The sequence below is a fragment of the Neomonachus schauinslandi genome, chromosome 7, assembly GCF_002201575.2.
Source record: "Neomonachus schauinslandi chromosome 7, ASM220157v2, whole genome shotgun sequence".
Taxonomy (NCBI): Eukaryota; Metazoa; Chordata; class Mammalia; order Carnivora; family Phocidae; genus Neomonachus; species Neomonachus schauinslandi.
Window position 1 is genome coordinate 92,235,832 of NC_058409.1, and position 14,400 is coordinate 92,250,231.

The 14,400-nt window shown below is 41.0% G+C and overlaps 1 protein-coding gene across 1 annotated transcript in view; it reads right to left on the minus strand.

Moving 5' to 3' along the window:
• Positions 1–14,400, minus strand: part of DOCK2 (dedicator of cytokinesis 2) — a 412,121-nt gene that overhangs the window by 318,469 nt on the left and 79,252 nt on the right. The gene's annotated exons all lie outside the window — the stretch shown is intronic.

A 14,400-nucleotide genomic window follows, 5' to 3' on the forward strand; every position in this document is an offset into this window, starting at 1 on the left:
AACAGAAATTTTAACTTAAAGGGTTCTCTGGTTGTTAATGCTCCCATTTTCTTTGGAGGAAAATAAAAACTTTATTTCAAGACTAAAAATATATAACAACGGATAAGGTTCTAAAGAAAGTTAGCTTTAAAAAAATAACAACAAAATGCCCAGGAATCATGATCACCCAAAATGGAGACAGCAAAATCAGACCCACAAAGACTCACCCTACTGAAATTATAAAGAATTATAATTCAAAGAATATAAAATCTCATATTTAATATGCTTCAAAATAGAAAAAGGATGCTTTAAAATATGATTAAGAAACAAAAATTATAAAAATGAAAAATTATATCTGAGTAAGAACTAATGGAATCTCTGAAAATAGTCCAATAATCAAAATTAAAAACTCAATGAGTTAAATGGCCTATTAGACATAGCTAAGAGAGAAATTAGTGAACTGAAAAACAAATTCAAAGAAATTAGCCAGAATGAATCCCCCAAAACAAACAAACAAAAAAAGATAGAAATAATGAGAGTTTATGAGACATGGAGAATATGAGGTCTAACATACATTAGTTGACATTTCAGAAAAATAATAGAATATATGGGAAAAATGCATATATTAAAAAGAATAATTGGGGCACCTGGATGGTGCAGTTGGTTAAGCATCCAACTCTTGGTTTCCACTCAGGTGATCTCAGGTAGTGAGATTGGGCCCCACGTCAGGCTCTGTGCTCAATATGGAATCTGCTTAAGACTCTCTTTCCCTCTCCCACTGCCCCCCCTGCCCACACACAGCTCTCTCTCTCTCTCTAAAAAAAAAAAAAATTTAAAAAAAAAAAAAAAAAAAAGAAGAATGAGTGAGAATGTTTTTTTGGGGGAGGGGGCGGAAACTGGTATTAAAAATACCAAACTCCAGATTCAGGAAAACAAACTTCTAGCTGTATAAACAAACTGATTCTTAAGTAAATCATGGTGAAAGTGCAGAACATCAAAGACAGAGAGGTGATCTTAAAAGCCACCAGAGAGAAGAGAACAGAATGCCAATAAAGGAGCAACAGTAAGACTGACAGCTAACCTTAACAGGTGATCATAAAAAAAAAAAAAAAAAAAAAAAAAAGGGGCTAAAGGTCTATATCCAGGAAAACTTCTTTCCAGCTTTCAGAATAAATTCAGAGTAATTAAACTTGAGAGAATTTACCAGTAAAATTTGCTAACGTTAATTATAAAAGATTTACTTCAAGAAGAAGGAAAACAAATATGGAAGGTCAAAGGTGACACGAGGAGTCAGAACCTTTTTAAAATTGTGATAAAAAACATATAACATAAAATGTACCATCCTAACTATTTTTAAGTATACAGTATAATAGTGTTGATGAACTTTTGTTGGTAAAAACATAAACAGATACTGACTGTTTAAAACAGCAATAATGTATAATTTGTGGAGTTATCAAAAAGCTAAACTAAAATCCTGCACAATCTTAGTACAATATTTAAGAGGGAAGTGACAGTGTCTTCTAAAATCCTTCTATTACTCAGGAGGACTCTAAAGATATTAACTTGAGATTTGATTAAGTATGTATGATAGAATACCTAAATAGCCACTAATAGAATTGGATATAAAATGTAAGTTTCAAATTAGTAAAGAGTAAAAAAGCAAATGAGAAAATTGAAAACAATTCAAAAGGAGAAAAGAAAAAAGAAAACGGACAGAAAAATCAGAATGGTGGGGAGGGTTCCCAGCTAAGATGGTAGAAATAAATTCAAAACATCAGTGATCACAATAAAATCTAACACTGCTTTTTGATGAACATTGTTATCAAATTAGTAATAGGAAGGGACTTCCTAAAACTGATAAAAAGGCATCTAGTTTTTTTAAAGCCAATACATAATATATATCACTATTTTAATTTAACACTGACCTAGAATCCTAGCCAATGCAGTCAAATAGGGAGAAAAAGAACTAGGATTAGAAAGGGAGAAACAAGGGCGCCTGGGTGGCTCAGTTGGTTAAGCGACTGCCTTCGGCTCAGGTCATGATCCCGGAGTCCTGGGATCGAGTCCCACATCGGGCTCCCAGCTCGGCGGAGAGCCTGCTTCTCCCTCTGACCCTATCCCCTCTCATGCTGTTTCTCTCTCTCTCTCTCTCAAGTAAATAAATAAATAAAATCTTTAAAAAAAAAAAAAAAAAAGAAGGGGAGAAACAAAACTTTCCATACTTATAGATGTTTTAACGATCTACTTAGGAAATTCAAAAGACTCCAAAGCAAATAGATGATAGGAGGACAAGGCCCGAAGCAGCCAGACCATTAGAGAAAGTCACACAGTACGGTAGGTGTGAGATGATGATAACTTTGATTAGGAATTTAGGAATTGGAAAGATGTGGATGAATTTGAGAGACATTTAGGAAGGGAAAGGTTGAGATTTGAATGTAGATTATTTGGGAAGAAACAAAAAATGAGGTGTCACAAAAATCTTATTTCTTTTGCCTTGAGCAACATGCTAGATTGTAGATCAATGTGACAAGGGACATCATGAGTTTGGTTCTGGATACACTAACTTTGAATTGCCTTTGAGATATGAAAGAGGGAGACAGCAAGTAAATGACTGGACACAGAGATGTGGAACTCAGTGAAAAGGTCAGGCTGGATTTCTGGGTTATCTGCATAGCAATGGGAACTGATTTGGATTCATTCACCTAGGAGAGGGAATTGAGTAAAAGGAGGTGCAGGCCAATCATCAGGACCTCTGAAGAGTCTGAGAAATATGAGGAATACAAAAAGAGTTCTGTGTTGTAGAAGCCAAGACAAGAGCATTTCGGAAGAGACAGGTCAGCAGCAATAAAATGCTGTGGCTCATGCTACTTGGGATATCCTTAATTGTTGACATAATAGTATTATCTGTGGCTTATTCACAAAATATATTTGATTATGGGAAAGCTCTTCATTTTTATCACCCAAGACCAGTGGCTCTTCCCTCCCCCAAGAATGACCATCTGATAGAGAATCAGGAAGTAATAATTAAGGATACTATTTAGCTCAGCAAATTCTGATTTGGAAGAACATCCCTCTGAGAAGAAAGTTTACTTGTACATGAGTATGCGTCTATACATAGTGCACTCTGATGATCAAATTGGACGACTTTATATTATCTGCTACATTGGGTAATATGGGTCTTTAGACTCATACATTAACTGATAATTGAGAAGGGACTATAATCATGCACTTTAAAAAATTATCCAAAATTGCAAACCAAAAATTCATGGTGGCTGAAACATATATGGCTTTAAAAAGTTGTAAATATTGTGATTGTAAGACAGTGATGCTTAGCAAAGTTGAGAGATTGCAGGAGAAACTAAAGGGGCTCCTCAATGATCTGAAGAGAACGGGCTGTGTCTGTCCCCAGTCTAATTAGAGAGTGGGCAACAACCATCACGCGTGTCTTATAGGAGGCAATGAAAGAGGCTAGTGGAAATATGAAACACACACTTTTTAATTTTAAATACAGAATTATTATAATCCAAAAAACAAAGGCTTTGCAGGACAATATGCACTCTGTTTGAACTCAGAGCCCTTCAGGGGCTGCATAAGTAACAGGAGTGAACAATTCTGTCCCTTCCCAATGAGCTGTTCAATTTAGGTACCACTAATCAGTCACAGCTCGCTGTACAGCCACCTCTAAATGCAGCCTCAGTGTCCTCATCAACACAAGTCCAGGCAGCCACCACCAACCCATCCTGGTGACACATGACACCAACCTTCCTCACCAGCTGAGTGTCCGTGCACTATCTGGAATGCTAGCATTTCAGGTGAAATGCCTACAGAGGCCTTGACTACACACTGAGAATAAATCCTGCAGGGCAGGCTCTGCAGTTCTCTCCACAACCACCTTCCTCCTATTCTCCCTTTTGTTCACTAACCTTCAGCCACGCTAGTCTTCTCTAACTTTCCAGAAAACTTCAAGTTCTTTCTTATTCAAGAGCACTTGCTTAGAGTTTTCCTCCATGAAGGACCCTTCCCTCCCTTGTGCAGCTGGTTCATTAGCATCCTTCATATCTCAGCTGAAATGTCACTTCTTCAGAATCCACACAATGAATAACACTATGAGGTAATCCCGACATTAGATGAAGTAACTAAGGCAGAGGTTAGGTCATTTGCCCAAGGTTACACAGGTAGTTAGTCACTGGGATTCTTCACCACTACACTGTACCATCTATCTCAACTACTTGCTTATTTCCCTTCCTGGAATTTATTATGGTTTGCAACTACTTGGTGTATTTGTTTGCTTTGTGTGTGTGTGTGTGTGTGTGTGTGTGTGTCTTCCCCCATACTATATAAGGGCAGAATGAGGACTGTGCTACATCTGTCTTGTTCATTGCAATAACCTAGGATAGAACTTGGCCAAATAGTAAGGCTCAAAAATATTTATTTAATGAATCAATGAACTGGATTGAATTAAATTAATGTATCTTTGCAGTCAGCTGCATTAGGAGAGTAGATCTGAGAGACAAACAGACTAGTTTGGAGACCTGAAGGGCAGTGACCATTTATGCCTCATAATTAAGTCCTCTTTAATTTTCCATCCACCCCAAAGACACAATAAGCCACAAGCCGGAGAACTGAGCAATGTATTATTTACTATTAAGGAAATAAATTCCACTTTGAGGTGATGCTGCCTCAAATGCATTTGAAGCGGATCACCAAGTACACCTAGTCACCCTGATTCAGTTCAGCATCCCTGACAATTACCATTAGCTTGGTGAATTTCACCCCTCTGGCAAACTAGACCCTTCATTAACTTGCATGCTCATATTTAGTTACAGGGGATTTGCAAACACATTTCCTAAATCTAGATATTTATTCAGTAAATTGATCTCTCACGCAAGTCATTCTCTAAGGAATTGTCAGCCTCGGCATTTGACAGAACCAGCCATTTTTTGCACAAAGGCAAGAATTCTGCCAGCAAGTGAGCTTCTAGATATCTAACAAGGAGTTAACAAGAAAAGGAAATTGTCTACTGCTTCAACGTGGAAGAATGAATATCTTGTGTCATCCATGGCTCTTCCCTTAACTATCTACAGCATAGATAGTCTTATTCTGCAAAATTAAGCCATTTAAAGGGACAATGGAAGCAGACAGCCAGTGTCTTACCCTTTGCTGTCAGCAAAGTGTGAGATCAGCACCCAATAGGAAAGAGTTTACTCAGCCTCTGAAGGATCGGCCAGGGGAAGCCAATCTAGGATTACACCCCGGCAAAGGACAATCCACAGTGTAGGTAGTCCCTGATCAGCCTTCCCTGGGACTCCACCGCCTCCATACATCCCTTCAACATGCTAATCTCCTGGGCTTCATCCTGAGTTTTATAGCATTGCTCACCTTGTGCTATAGCTTCAAATACCTCTTTGGATCAATTTCTACCAAAACTGTATTTCTAGTCTTTACTCTCCTGAACTACAGATTTGTATCTAACTACCTGCTATACATTTCTGTTGGGCTATGCCAATAAACATCTCAAATTTTACCAAAACACATCATCTTCTCCCCAAAACTTCTCCTCCCCTGTATTCATCATGCTGATGAGTACTGTCTATCAAATGGGTCACAAAGTTCAACCTCAGATCAGCTGATCTGGCCCTCTCCTCCAGCTTCACTCCCACCCACATTCCATCCTGCCATTTATACACCTTATCTTCTTCCTCTCCTTCTTCTCCAGGCCCCACTATGACTGCCTTAGCTCAAGTCTTCTTGCCTGGATCACTGCAGCCACTTCGTTATTAACTTCCTGTCTCCCTTCCTCTACACTAATTTCCACACGCTCACCTTTCTTCCTCAGTGATCTTTCTAAAAGATGAATCTAAATCACATAGATCCCATGCTTGCTTGTTTGCTTGCTTTATTGATTGATTGATTCATTCATTCGTTCATTTATTTATGAGAGAGAGAGAGAGAGCAAGAAGGGCAGAGGGAAAGGGAGGGAGAGAATCTTAAGCAGGCTCCAAGCCCAGGGAGGAGCCCAACGCGGGGCTCGATCTCACAACTCTGAGATCATGACCTGAGCTAGAACCAAGAGTTGGACACTTAACTGACTGAGCCCCCAAGGCACCCTTGTAGATCCCCTGCTTTAGAACTTCAATGGCTCCTACTGCCAAAAGCAGGGGTTTCCAAGCTGCTCCATGAGAAAAAAAAAAAAAATGTAAGCATGATTCTCAACAGATGCTTATTTATTTATAAATTATATCCAAGTATTATTCTAATTATAAGTCAAGTGTTTATAAAGTTTAATTTCTTCCTCTTGGAAGAAAATAAAGGAATTTTCATCTCTTTACCTGATCCCATTGGATGAGTGTGTGCACCCGCTGGAGCGCTCTGAGGACGGAGGGCAGCATTTATGCTGATCTCCCCTGGTGGAGAGGGTGACATCACACTCCTCGGTTTGGCATGCAAGGTGTTCACCGTCCAGCTTCAACCTACCTCGCCAGTGGCATCGTCCCCATGCTTCCACCAGCACGGCTTCACCCACCAGCCACTCTTCCCCACACACGTGCTGCTCACGGACACAGCACAAGGGACGTAGGCTCCGATGTCACAGCCCTCCCTGCCAACGTCTGGCTGTGCAACCTACAGTCACTTCCTCTGTGTTTCTGGGCCTCAGTTTCCTCTTCTGTCAAATAAACATCATCATACCTATACTTCCCAGGGTTGCTGTATGAAGTGAGGCAGAGTGAAAAAGTGATCCAAGGCCAAGCACAGAGGAGAGGCTTCAGAAACAGTACTCTGGAGTGGCAAGAGTAATCAGACGTTGTATTCCACACATTGTTCCCTCTACTTGGAATCTGTGATTCTTCTCTCTTCCAATGTTTAGTTTTAAGTACCACCTCCTCTGAGAAGAATTACTGATCCTCCCGAGGTGGAGTTTGTCATTTAGACCTGTCTGCTCCCTGAGCCTCGATGGCATCATGTCGTGGAACTGTGATTTGATTGCTGGGATGCATATCCAGCCTGCCCTACTGCATTGCTGCTACTTGAGGAAGCCGTAGTTATTAATTTCAGAGTCCCCAGCACTTAAAGTGCCTAGCATATAATAGGTTCTCAATAAATGTTTACTAATATTTCTATATGCAAAGGGAAAAGAGGTCTGTTTAAAAATGCATGCACATGCACAATTTCATGTTACAATGACGGCTACTTACTTCATGGTTTATAAAGCACTTCCACATATGTTTGTAATAAACAAGCTGTTAGCTCCCCCTCAGCACTGTAGCAACTCATAAAATAGAAAATAAATTAGGGCGCCTGGGTGGCTCAGTCGTTAAGCGTCTGCCTTCGGCTCAGGTCATGATCCCAGGGTCCTGGGATCGAGTCCCACATCGGGCTTCCCGCTCTGCGGGAAGCCTGCTTCTCCCTCTCCCACTCCCCCTGCTTGTGTTCCTGCTCTCGCTATATCTCTCTCTGTTAAATAAATAAAATCTTTAAAAAAAAAAAAAAAAAAAAAAAAAAAGAAAATAAATTAAAGAGAAGTAACTGTTTGACAATATCCCTTTGATGACAGTTTTCTCTTCCACCCTGATCGGATGCCAAGTTAATGTTATCATAAAATAATTCCATTAACTGCAATTGTGCAGTTTACTGAGCCATTACTGTCATCAAAAAGTGAAATTATATTCAAAACCAAAAACAGAGGCTTACATAGGAATAAATGGCATTAACATGCAAACAAATTATATGCAGGAGAAACAGGAATAGCAATGTGATGGGCATTCCAGCCCATGCTCGGCATAAACAGATGATTACATTTAAATATTTATTCATACATGAACAATGAAAACAAATCACATTGGCAAGTGCCTTCCAGTTAAATTCATATTTGTTTAAAAAGGCAGAGGCTTATGTCTTCCCTCTGACTGCAGGCTACATTGGGCCTGCCTGAGTTTTATTCAGACAGTCTTGCTGCCTAACATATGCATGACCAGGAGGGTGAACTAGTATATAATATTTACATAAGAAGGAACTGAGCTGCTGGGAGGGCGAGGTGGAGGCGGAGAGGGGAGATAGGCAGAATAGAGCAAGATGCAAAATAAAATGCAAAAGAGAGCATCAGAGAACATCTGATCACCTGATGCTGAAGGCAAGCAGAGAAAGGGCAACCATGTCTGGCTCTGGATAAAGTGAGCCAGACTGGGAGTGTCCACTGGGGGCATGAACCGTGTTCCTTGGATGCCTATGTTGATGGAGTGGAAGCCCCATGCAGGTGGGTGGCACTGTGCACACCATGGCCATCCTTCCTGGCTCCCAGGTGAGGGCTGGGGAGCAGGATGACTCCTGAGACACGGCAGCTCCTATCAGGGTGTTAGTGCATTTCCCTTTCCCTGACTAGTGACTCCTTCAAGGAGGGTGAGTTACCTGGGCTGGCCTTGTGTCAGCTCTTCTTTCTTTATTCCTTGAGAAGATAAAGTCATGTTTGCCTGGATTGCTTTGCCATAATGGCAAGGACTCCTTTGCTGACAACTTCTGCTCCAAGTCATCTTTTTTTTTACGGAAGTCCTACTGTGTTTAGGGATGATAGTCCCTAAACCCGGGCAGCCCTGTGCTTCTCTGCAGCCCTGACAATACCCAGTAAGTCGATCCTTCCAGGAGGAGATGTTCTTGCTCAGGACAGCTCCTCATCTTGGCCAACCACACTTCACATTTGCATGGCCCCTCAAAAGTTCTGGTTCTTAAATTTGCTTAATCAGATGAGGTAGAATGTGAAGCCTTACTCTGCTAATTCTTAGCTGTGTGACCTTTAAGTTTGAATCAAAGCTTCAGCTTCCTTATCTATGAAAGGGGATAGAAAGGGTGTCCCATTTCACATTGAACAAGTGTCAATTGCTGCCATGCGCTGTTCTCAGTACAAAACAAAGACAGGAGCTTTGGAGCTGACATTCTAGCAGGGAGATGGCAGTAAACAAAAGCATAATTAATTATCGTCTAGTATGTTAACATGTGATTAGTTTTATGAGGAGGGAAAAAAAAGACCAAAAACAGAGTGAGAGGGAGGGGAATCAGAAGTTGCGAGTTTCAATAGGGCAGTAAAGGAGACATTTAAGCGAGGATGTGGAAGAGGAGAGGCAGTGAGCAAGCAGATATGAAGGGAAAGGCACCCAGGCCCTAGGTCAGGAGCTTGAGCCATGGCAAGGAGGCCTGTGTAGCTGGCATGGAGTCAGTGAGGACTTGGATGAGATGAATTGGGGAGATGAGGCTCTCCATAGGATTTTTATGAAAACTAATGGAGAAAATAAGTGAAATGCACTTAGCAGGTAATAATCACCGTGGCCGTGGCGGCTTGCTCTGCAACAGGCACTGTGCTAAGTGCCTGACACCCATTAACTCATTCAGTCTGCACCACAACCCGAAAGGGTTTTCACATGCGTGCTTGTTTTATACACAAGGAAACTGAGCTTGAGGCACACTACATAATCTGCCTAAGGTCACAAACACTAGTAAATGGTGGTGGTGGGGTGCCAGTGCAGAATTCAAACCCAAGTAGCTAGCTCCAAAAACTGTGCCTTAAACCACTGAGCTGACTGCCTCTCACAAGCAGAGGCGGTGGGGATAAGGGAGGTGAAGGAGGAGTGTGTGGATGGAAGAGCAGCCCCAGGAGACTGGGAGCACACGGGGAAGGAGAGGGAAGCCAGAAGTGAGTAAGCAGGTCCTTAACAAGAGCAGGAGGCAGGATACAAAAGCAAAGACAGGCAGCACAAGCAAGGAGCAGGGAGCTGGGTACGTGGCTGCTTGAGCCCAAGGGGCCTGATCACACACACCGCAGACACAAGCAGGGGCCAGCCAGTGGGCCAGCAACAGACCAAGGGGAATTCATGGAACCATAAAAGTCCCTACATTGTGATCCGCAAAAAGCAGACACCTGGCAACCATATCCCTTCCTCCATGAAAACAAATACACAAACAAGCAAACAAAAACAACAAGAAAGGTTTAGGATACCATGAACTGTAAGCCAAATTTTGGGCATGGATCAAGACACCATTTATTAATTTAAATCTGAGTTTTTGAAATAAGCCCCTTGCTGTCTTGCCTAGGTAAAAACATGGGAGCGGGTAACATTTGTTACGTTTATGAAATTAAGTACCAGACACTACATGGATAACTTTGTACGTGTAATCTCATTTCATCATCAAAACACTAAGAACTGGTTTATCCCCATTTATGGATGAGGAAACTGAGGCTCAGACAGGCCAGGTCACTCAGTAAGCTGGGCACAGGGACAAACATACGACTCCCTCCCAGGTCTGTCTAGTGTGAACACTGACAGTCACTGAGCCAACACGGACTAACACAACATGAATATAATCGCTGCTCCACATTTCCCCCCATACTTTAGCCTATGGCAGCATTAGGATTTGTAAGGAACACAGACAAGTGGGAGCAAACCCCACTACAGCACCGTGCTCTGGATTTTCTCTCTTGTAGAGAGCCATCCTTATAGAAGGGCTGCAGCCTTATTTGTATGTGCGTGACCAGCAGGAAGGGAAGCTTTTCAGTGTGCTTATCATGTGACTCAGAGAAGCATAGTGTGCTCTGGACTCTGAATACTTCCACAGCTCAGAAATCTTGGGGATCAGCTCAGCTGGTTGTCTGAGCTTCAGGATAAAAAGAACTGCAAGGAATGTTATAAAGAAGCTCAATGCCTAGAAGATAATCACTTCAGCCCTTTCTGTTTCTCACTATGCTTTATACCTCCCAGAGGCTTAGTCATTCCAGAAAACCCTAATGGATAATGGTCATATCGATGGCTACCAACCATCTTTTGGACACACTTCCTGTATTTTTAAGCCTGCCTCTCTATGGCAAAACCTTGAACCTGCTCTGTCAGCTTCCATTGCAACTATGGCACAGATAGATGCCCAAAGACACCTGCCACAGACTTTGACTCAGGAGCCAGTGACATAAGGAGAGGGGAAAAGAAAACCACATTATTTGACTATGTGATAGAAATAAATACACTGTTGGTGGGAATGCAAGCTCGTGCAGCCACTCTGGAAAACAGTATGGGGATTCCTCAAAAAGTTGAAAATAGAGCTACCCTATGATCCAGCAATTGCACTCGTGGGTATTTACCAAAGATACAAATGTAGTAATCTGAAGGGGCACCTGAAATGTGCCAATGTTTATAGCAGCAATGTCCACAATAGCCAAACTGTGGAAAGAGCCAAGATGTCCATCGCCAGATGAATGGATAAAGAAGATGTGGTATATATATACAATGGAATATTATGCAGCCATCAAAAGGAATGAGATCTTGCCATTTGCAATGACGTGGATGGAACTGGAGGGTATTATGTTGAGCGAAATAAGTCAAACAGAGAAAGACACATATCATATGACCTCACTGATATGAGGAATTCTTAATCGCAGGAAACAAACTGAGGGTTGCTGGAGTGGGGGGTGGGGTGGGAGGGATGGGGTGACTGGGTGATAGACACTGGGGAGGGTATGTACTCTGGTAAGCGCTGTGAATTGTGCAAGACTGTTAAATCTCAGATCTGTACCTCTGAAACAAATAATGCAATATATGTTAAGGAAAAAAAAAAAAGAAGAAGAAGGTAGCAGGAGGGGAAGAATGAAGCGGGGGAAATCGGAGGGTTAGACGAACCATGAGAGACGATGGACTCTGAAAAACAAACTGAGGGTTCTAGAGGGGAGGGGGGTGGGAGGATGGGTTAGCCTGGTAATGGGTATTGAGGAGGGCGCATTCTGCATGGAGCACTGGGTGTTATGCACAAACAATGAATCATGGAACACTACATCTAAAACTAATGATGTAATGTATGGGGATTAACATAACAATAAAAAAATAAAATAAAATAAAATAAAAAAAGAAAGAAAGAAAGAAATAATCCTTAAGAAATCCAATCTTTCTCAACAACTTCTTTTCCTCCCTTACCCAACCGCATCCTGCAAATTGATACAGGGTAATCCTTAGCCCTTGCAAGCACTCATGGGCAGTATGTGCAAAGAAGAATGGCAAGGGAACAGCTAATGGGAGCTAGATCAGCTGAATTATGCACAGGAGGAAAGAAGACAAAGAAATAACAGGAAACAGGAACACAATACCAGACACAATAAGTCCCCAAAGCAATAATTATATTATGATTTCTCACCAGCTGGCTTAGAAATGTCAAACCTTCTATTTTCTAGTTTCCCAAGTAAAAGGCTCTCCTAGTATGGGGAAATACCTCCATTGCTTCCCTATGTCCTTGATGCTGTACTAGAGAGCAAATCATTGATAAAGATTCTAAAATGAACAAGACACAGGAAAACTACTACCTTCTCTCAGCATGAGGTCTTAGACCTTTCTTGCAGGTCAGCCTACACTTTGTTCATGAGAAAGAATTCAAGATTGGGCTTGGACTATCTTAGAGGCATCTCTTCTGACCAAAGGCATCTCTTAGCCCCCTAAAATGCACGTTGTCCAATAGGTATTTCATGAATATCCATGATGTTCTATATGCTCTGCTGGGGATACGGCAAGAAATAACAGAGCACCCCACTCCTTAAGAAGCCAAAAGTCACTTAGAGTTCCAGCAGCACTGAATTTACACTGAATGAAGAGCTAGAGATTCTGCAGGATGACATGCCTTGAGGCAGAGAAGAAAACAAATGTACAAACACTCTTTGCTCCAGCAGAGGGAAGAGACAAAGACTAAGAGAGATAGGACAGAAAGAAAGAAAGTGGGGGGAGGTAGGTAGGGAGGGAGGGAGGGACGGAAGGAGGAAGGAAGGAAGGAAGGAAGGAAGGAAGGAAGGAAGGAAGGGAGAAAGAGTAAAATAAATAAACCACAAGAAAAAACTGGGGCAGAAGATATGATAAATGAAGAATATACGTTCTTGTAAATCTAAAGTTCTCACTTGCAAGATGAGATAAGATATCCTTGCCTATTAATCTGGAATTAAAATGTTTGAATCCTTGAACTCCTCCAAGAAACTCAATCTTTAGAAAGACCCACTGGTTTTCAAATAATTGACACGTATCTCTCAAACATGGAAGAATACCCCTAAGACTTTAATACACAGTATCTACTTTGACTAACTGGGAAATGAGAGGAAACAGATACTTCACTTTAAGAATAAGGGTTGATGGAGGGAGGTGGGTAGGGGAAGGGCTAGATGGATGATGAGTATTAAGAAGGGCATTTGTTATGATTCACTGTTGTATCTAAGTGATCAATCACTGAATTCTACTCCAGAAACAAATATTATACTGTATAAAACTGCCTAAAATTTAAATAAAAATAAATAAATCAAAGTAAATTTATTTTTTAGTAAAATTAAATTTAAAAAATAAAATTTAAAATTAAAAAAAAGGAATAATGCACATGACATGGTTTTGTGACATGGTTCAAGACATTCATCTCTTCCAATTCTCACCTGTAATCTCAAAGAATGTTTTAGGAGAATCCAAAATGATTCATATTTCAGATGCCCTGTTGAGTATGAAACTTTTGTAGCCCATCGCCATCCATTATCATGGTCAAAATGATGACTACAGATCTCTACTTTCTCCAACGAAACAAGTCTATACCATATGTGGCTGACCTAGCACATGGCTCCAGAGGTACACATGAAACCATGACCATACAATCTGCATATTCATTTCCTTGGTCAGACTGTTTAAAACCTTAGCACATGACCCTTAGCACAGGACCCAGAGACAAGATCTAGAGAGACAGAGACTATCCTGATGACATTGAGTATCTGGATCCGGTCATGCCTGAGGCCAACTATCTTCTGGATTTTTAAAAAATGTGAAATAAAATAAAAGTCCTACTCTGCCTAAATCAGTTTGAGTTGAATGCTCTTCATTTACATTGATAAGAATCCAGGCAATACATTCCATGTATGTTTTCCCATCACACACAACCAACTTGATCATACATATATTCATAACTAATTGCCTGCCTAACTGCCTTATAGCCAGGATGAACATAAATTCTTCTTCTGCAGGTTGCATTTGAATGCCTCTATCTCCGAAGCCCTTCAAAAGAACAGCTAACCTCTGTGATACTGCTCATCAAACATCAAATCTCTTAGATGTTCTAACATGTCAGCTCAGTTGTTGGCTACTAGGATCTCAAGGACAGACAGATCAACTGCAAATACCAGCTCATCTGTCATGCACAACCTCCTAGAGCCAAAAAACTGTCAAACTCCCCAAGTTCTGCTCTCTCCCCTCCCAGCACCTCTATCACTAAAGATTCCTGGAAAGTTTTCTATCTCAAATCAAATGAAGAATGATAGATGAAACACAGAAGAGGCGCAAATCACAAATTAAGTTCATTGGATGAAACAGAACTCTATAACATGTTAAGATTTATATTTTTCCCTGAATGAGCTTAGAGGGAACAATTATAACCTATTCATAA